Source organism: Eschscholzia californica, unplaced genomic scaffold (genome assembly GCF_041429995.1).
Source record: "Eschscholzia californica isolate CP2 unplaced genomic scaffold, dmEscCali1.0.p SCAF_3, whole genome shotgun sequence".
Lineage (NCBI taxonomy): Eukaryota > Viridiplantae > Streptophyta > Magnoliopsida > Ranunculales > Papaveraceae > Eschscholzia > Eschscholzia californica.
Genome location: NW_028238420.1, coordinates 13719542 through 13727516, shown reverse-complemented (window position 1 = coordinate 13727516; position 7975 = coordinate 13719542).

Here is a 7975-nt window from a genome sequence, read left to right as displayed (position 1 = left end):
ATGGACTTGAATCTCCATTGCTTAAGATCTGTTAAACAGAGGCAAACCACCATCAGTATTTGAAAAGAGATTACAAACCATGAAAGAAAGGTGAGTGGTGCACCAAAAATCAAATTATCTGTTACTATTTGTTAATAGGGAAAAAAATATCAGATCCATATAAAAAACCAGAAAAATAAAGAATAACTATAAGAAAAACAGAAAAGCTAATAGGGTACCATAATCCATACGTCATACCTGATTTGTATCTTGATCGTTGAATCTCTGATAGTTTTCGAGAAATAAAGGGGTGAAGCCGGGCTAGATCGTTTGTCATTAGTTATTAACTGAAAAAATTATTAGATTTGTGAAGAAAGATACCAGGAAAAAAGCATCATACATGTAAACAAAAATCAAGACTTTTGTTCTCCATATCATCCAACCTATCCCCGCATATACAAGTCCATATTTGTGGCTGCTAACGTTAATACTCTTCACCAATGACAATCTAAAGTCCCATTCTAGCTCTGGGTAGATGAACGGTGCAATGAACCCTCCGCTCGTTGCATCCACATGTATAGGTGTGTCCCATCTGGAAGCTCACAAAGAATATTAGACGATATCAGTCCCAGTCGCATTAGAAGATAAAAAAATGAAAGTCATAATATATATAAGAGTGCTTAAATGTAAAATCACTAAAATTCTTAAATTTTTTGTATTAGCTAGTCAAGAAAATGTCACATAAGTTTCTGAGTCAAGTTTAAGTAAAACCATGGAGAAAAGAGATACTTGTTAACATAAATAAACGTACCTAGTCTGGTTGTTCTTTTCGACCAAAAGACCGTTCAAGAGCTTAACGTCTTCGAATTCACCATTAAGGGTGGAACAAAGGATAGCAGCAACGCATATGGTGTTCTCATACACTATATATCTACATAGCTTTCTGAGGGTCCATTACATAGTAACCCTCCCTCAGTTTTACCTCTTTCAATTCTACTTCAAAATACCTTACAAATTTCCCCCAACATACCTGTTTATAATCATTTTTAAATTACATGGTTAAAATTGTATATGAAATTATAGGTTAAAACTCCATCTCAAAGAGTTAAATGCGTATTTAGCTTGGATGCGGCCAAAAATGATTTTTTGGACAAATTTTAGTTTCCATTTAAAATATTTCAAACAAGAAATTGGATTGAAGGTTGAATTTCAAGTTATACTTTGTTTGGCTAAAACCCAGACATCTGTATTTTGTTTGGTTTAATATTTATATTTTATGTGGTTAAAAACACGAATGTAATGTAATCAATTCGAATAACTGTTGCAACTAGTTGTAACCTTTTTGCAATTAGAAAAATACTCAGAGAGCTTAAGACTAGAAACTCGAGTGATTCTTTTTACCAAAGCAAATAATTTATAAAGATTTTTCACCAAAATGAAGGTTGCTTACTTCAAGATTACCAATTGAATTGAAGAAAAGATTAAAATGAAGAAATCTTCCAAACCCCCATTTATCCGAGTAATTTCGTCCTATGAGATTTGCAACTGAAGATGTATTCATTTGATGAAATGAAGAAAATTGACTGAATCGTAACTTATTAGAGCAGATTCATCTCTTAAATTTGTTACCGAAACTTTATTTATTTGGGGTCATAGTCAGTTTGGAAGGAGAATGAAACGTTTGGCAGAAAGTAAAAAGATAAACTGTTAAGATTAAACGTTTTGTTACATACAATTAATGAGAAGGTGAATGAATGAGCCTTTTTATGAGATGGTGAGTTCGTGAGATCAAGATTTAAGATCAATCGAAATGGACGGCTAGATTTATCTTTGGATTGTCTTTGGTTTGTCCTAGTCTGGTGGAAGAATCGCAGGAGCTATATTACGTGTAATGATTGTTTTCTGTCGGGCATTGGTTGGTCCCTTTATTTATTTTTCTGTTATGGATTAGCCATGAATTCATGTTAAGGGTTACACTCGGTGCGTGGCCAGCCGTTTGCTAACGACCATTCCAGTTAACCTAGAATGGGGTCTAAGGGAGGTTGGAAGTTGGTGTATTCCGACCCTTGGAGTGATTAGGAGACTGACTCAATATCATGTTTGTTTCTCTATTCTGCTAAGCCACTGTTGTGTGTGTTTTGAAATCTGTTATGACTTGTGGTTGATACTTACAATGTTTACACCGGAATTAAAGGGGGTGTTTAGTTTTTTAATAAGAAAATACTTAATCCTTGAAAGTGGAAACTTGCAAAACCTTGGCTTTAAACATGATTTACCCTAACTTGAGACGCTAGAATGTTCTTCTCCTTAGGTGGATGTCACCTGTTAGGAGGGCTCGGTTCTTGTAGATTTGGAGCCACTCAGATCATTTAATATTATTATATGTTCATGCATATGTTTGGGTATTCTTCGAATGGTTAATGAATTACCTTCCGAGGTAACGTCATATATGGCAGGAGGTAGGACGCTCCTCAAGATGTGATAGTTGTATCGTCATGGGTATATGGTTCTGCTACACGACAATGCTCTTATAATCGTCTGGGTAAGTCATGAGATATTCTAAGTGTATCGTTGTTTGGGTGAGATTTATAATTCGATGCGTATTAAATCACAAGCTAGCTCGATGGCCGATGATTACGAAGGGAGAGTTACAGAAGCTCTTACCGTGTATTACGTAGATTCATGTGTACACTGCAGTAGTCAAATGTTCGATAAGGCGCCCGCCGTCTTCCTACACACTAACAAAGGTCGACCGGTTCTTCCTAGCCGAATAGTAGGTGACCCCGACTAAAAGGTTTAATTAATAACATATTTCAAAAAATTAAGTATGGGTCTCCTCTACAACCTTAGATGCAAAAATAGCTACTCATAGAATTTAAAGGAATATTTATTGATAAAACAAAATACATGGAAATAAATGAGACAAAAAAGAAGTCACTCAAATCTTTGCTCCAAATATTATCCAAGTATGATCCCAATTATGCTCCAAATTTCAAGTGCTAGATGTTTGGTTGATGAGAGAAGGTAGATTTTGAAAAGAAAATGAAGAGAAATAAGTTGTAGAAAAGAAATGAGAGAAGAATAGAAAGTAGATCTAAAAATTAAAACTAGAAAGAAATTGAAGAGAATAGATGAAGGTGGCCAAAGAAAATAGAAGAAGATGATTTAAGAATTTAACTACTAGAAGGGGGAGGGGGAGAGAGGAGGTTGATTGGTATTCTTAAGGTCTTTATATAGAGTTAGGGTTTTAGTAGGGTTTAGGGGTCCATGGGTTTTTAGTCCAAAATAAAGTTCAAAAAGGGTTTAAGGTCCAATCTTCTCAGAAAATGAGTTTTTAGTCCTTTTCCGTTTTGAAGAAACATTGTTGATACATAATGTGTTATGTATGACACATATAAAGAAAAATGAAATAAAGTATGAAAAAATGAAATAAAATATGAAACTTTAACAATAAATAACAGGTAATTTATGAAACAAAACAAGAATCGATAAACAGAAAAACACTGTAACCTTGACATATAAACATACTTTAACTAAGTTGGACTAAATATCCATTATAATTATTATTTTGGCTTAAAATCCTATATTAATATTAGGGTGGACTAAATGTGTGTTTAGGGGTAGATTTTTGGACTAGAAACCCAAAATTTAATTGTGGAAATTAGGGTTTTGTACTAATTTTTGGGAGAAAAGTCGGCTAAAGCTTACTAGTAAAGGAGGGGTTGCCTGCTGCCATGTGTCGGCTGATGAAAGGGTGCAAAAATTACAGTTTTGCAAATCTGACGGCTAAGGTGGGAAAACTTTTTTTATTGTGCTCTGCGGTTATTCACAATTGGTGCGGGATTGAGCGACATTTGTGAGATCGGGGACGGATATGGGACTGGGTCTACGGAACTAAGTTGCTGCCAGATACACAGTAGCGAGAGTTCTGAGAGGCGCGACTTCCTGCTTCGTGAGGCTTGGGACTAAATAGCAACGACCCTGAGATTGCGCCGGGCCATCTTGACGCAAGTTGTTCCTCCTCACCGAACAGTTCCCGAATTTGTCCAACACAAATTCCTAGTCAACTACTGTTGACCACAACTCTGACTTCGACTATTTTGCTCATCCGAACTTGGACTTCACTTCCATTTTTCCCTACTTGTTTTTTTCGGACTCTACTTTTCACCCATATACTGACCTTGACCAAATTATCAGAACTTTCTTAGTTCTAAATGACCAAAATATCCTTCGTGTATATTTTTCTCGTTTTTAACCGTTTTCACACCTAACTCTGCAAAAGGCACCAAATTAAGAAAACCAACTATTTTATTGTAATAGAGACACGAAACAGACCAACTTGCCTAAATTAAACGACTAAGATGCGACATTTTCATGACCCATCAAGGGCGTATTTATCCGTGATTTTGGTAAGCTAGAAGAATTATCTTGCTTTATTGTCTTACTTGGTGTGCATATTGATATCTCTGTATATATGTAACACTTATAACTATTGATATATCAAAACGTTGATGTCTGTGGTGCGGGTATGATGTAGGTATCCTATTGAGCTAATTTTTGGGTTATCTCATTCCTATTTGTTTTTGTTCAGATGCAGGTATTGGTGACCTGGGGTGACACAGTTTACTTCGATGGCTCACATTATGTAACCTCGATAGAATTTTTGTTACATTTTCTACTTACAATTTTATCACAACGTTAATATTATAGATGTATCATCTAGAATAGGTAGAATCGTTCCCTCATTTGTTTGTGATTATACTCATGTACATAGTATGCACACTATCAGTTTGACTTCGATGGTATTGATGCGCGATTTCAAGTTGTTTTGCTCCTTATAAAAGTATTTTTGGGTTACACATTTTCCGATCATATGTTCAAAAGGTTTAAACTATATTTGATTTTTCGTTGCGTTTGTTCTTGATTTGTAACCCGTGATAAGAACTTTGGCTTGGGTTTATATTTGAAATTGGTTTCAGTGAGACTTAGACCGAGTTTCTTTTATAAACTGTCTGGCAAACCGTGATTCAGAACATAAGGCATCACATTTCCAGTCTGATCGATTTCATAACGTTTAAAATGAAAAAAAAATTAGCCGAGACCTTCATTTGTTTTAAATAAATTTTAAATACTACTTAAATTGGTGTATCGTGTTACTATTTCATATCTACAGATTTGAATAAATAATATTGATTAAAATATATAACAAAGTTGACGTTTTATTTATGTAGTTACATTCCGATTCCTGTACGAACCAAACACCAAGTTAGGAATCTATCAGGAATCGACATTCTATTCCTGGTCAAACCAAACATCAAATTGAATAATCTGATTCTTATGAATCGCGTTATGGGAATGCTATTCCCAGGAATCACATTTCATTCCGGCACACCAAACATGGCATAATAGGTTTAAATCTATAGCAAAAAACCCTAAAAGGAAAATCCTAAACTCAACAACACAAAAATCATAATAAGACCATAAAATGAGTAGAAAAATTCTAAAAGTAAAGAGAAATCGAAGTTTGAAGCAACTTAGTCGAGCTCCACTTCCAGAGCCGTGGCTGAGAATTTGAGGGCCCGATGCCAAACTTTACAAGAGGCCATCTTGTATGATAACATAAAATTAGAAAACACTATAATAACATAAAGTTAAATTGTTGACGAAACCAAACTCGTTGTATGAAGTTTCTGAATAATCGCTTCAATTATTTTCCAAGTTTCTTTGATATGCAAGAAGCACAACAACTAAATAATAAAAATATATGGTACTTTGTCTCAAAACTCAAATATATCTAGAAATATAAAAATAGAACAAAGTTAATTTGAGATAGTTTTAACTTCAAATAAGAATAGAACAATTTATAAACCCCTAGAATGTTTCATTTGTACTAATTAAAAACAAGTGAAAAAATTAAAGAAATGAAAGTCGAACACGGGACCTTGGATTTCCGAGACAGGCATATCACCATTACGCCAATTTCTTTTTTGGTTTTATTCACTCAATTAGTTAGTTTTATAATATATACAGCGTATTTAATTGGGAGTGGGCCCCTTTGAGGTGGGGGTCCCAGGGCGGATGCCCTGCCCGCCTTCCTCAAACACTGCTCTGTCCACTTCCTTGGCCTGCTTCTTCTTTGATCATGCGAGCTCCTGTACTATCTCTCCTATTTGATCAAATAAAGAAAACAAGAGGAAGAATGACGAACAGTAATCCCTCTCTCTAAATTGCTGAACTGGGGAAGAAAGAAACGGGGAGGTAAGGGTTTTTGAAAATTTAGCCTGGTTCGTTCATTTCTCAATAGTCCAATTTTAGTAAAAAATTCAAACCTTTCGCCACGTCATATGGGCAACTTTTTTTTTCAAAATTCTTTGTGATTCTAGCATTTCCGGTGTTTTATATAGTTGCTTGTTGGGTCATGAAGAGTGGTTCTACCAAATTGTGACTTTTTCTACTAAACAACTTCCACATGAACCTCGTAAAAAAAATTCACGTAGATTGCTAAACAAATGATAGTTGGGCCATGAAGAGAGGTTCTACCAAAGTGTGAATTTTCTTCTACAAAATCACTTCCATGAACCTCCGTAAAAAAAATACACCTAAACTGCTAGACAAATGATCTTTTGCTATGAAATTAAGGGATTGAGATACGTGTGTAAACACGTGATATAAGAGGCGGATCGAGATGAGAAGATTCGACGATCAAGACTATTGCAAGATATTTGAAGATGGGTGCTTCTAAAGGCACCTGGCCAAAAGGCTGTTAGCATCCGGAAATTTTATTGACTCCGGTCAATGGTCATTGACCCAAATTCTCTATAAGCACCGGTTTTTAATGTGGGTGATGTTCACCTTCGCTTGCTTCTTCTATCTTCTTCCAAAACACACTTAGCCATGTAATGTATTGGATTAATTTTCTCATTTCCATGATGTGATTGACATTATGGTTTATAAAAAAAAAACCTAGGTATAGTGCACCATCCCAAACTCATCGGAATGTTGTCATGGCATTAAAACAGAGTACCAATACTCCTAACCATCTCTCCCCCAATTTCATTTCAAAACTTAGAGAGAGAAGATGCAGATGAGGGAAGAAAAAGAAGAAGAACAGTCTAACTATTATCATTATCCTTATTACAGGAAGGAGAAAGAGGAGGAGGATCAACTCGATCCCACCACCCATCGCCTCAGGCAGCTCCACCTCTGTAGCTTTGCTTCTGATCATCATCATCCTATAATAGACGGACTGGACCAGTCCGTTTGTATTCATTAAGTCACGGATTAGCCAATCCGTGATCATGTGAAGAGAAACGGACTGGCTAATCCGTGACGTAATGAATACAAACGGATTGGTCCAGTCCGTCTATTATAGGGCATTATTGTTGTCCAAAATTCTAGGAGTATGATTGTTTCTTGGAATTAAAATTAGTGGGTATTGAAAAGATTGTGCAACTAACTGTTAAGGCAGTAAAAGAAAGAATGATGAAACAGAGAGGACAGTGAGTGGTTCTCATGTACCAAGAAACAAAAGAATGCTAAGAAGTGTAAATTAAAAGAGAGAATTTCCTTTAGTTGAAGAACATTAACAGAGGAAAATAAAAAAACAACGAAGAAAAAAGATCAAGAGAAAATGTTTTTTGGAGAATGTTTATAATACTTGATGGCTGATGTTGGTAGTAATGAAGAAAGAGGTGGTGGTTTTTGAAGTAGTAATGAAATCTGTTTCGGCTCCTTCTCCTTCTTCTTCTTCTTATGGGAGAAAGAAAAGAAATAAAACAAAGATAGCTACTTACGTAGGGAGAGGATCAGAGAAGAGAGAGAGAATATAAATTTAGGAAAGAGAGATGAATGGAGGGGTTAGGGTTGACCGGTGCCTACATACTTGATTGGTGCCAACAGAGAATAGAGCGGTTGGGCCTGGTGCTAACAGAGATGGATGCTAACAGCTGTTTGGTCAGGTGCCTTTAGAAGCACCCTTTGAAGATATGTGAAGATC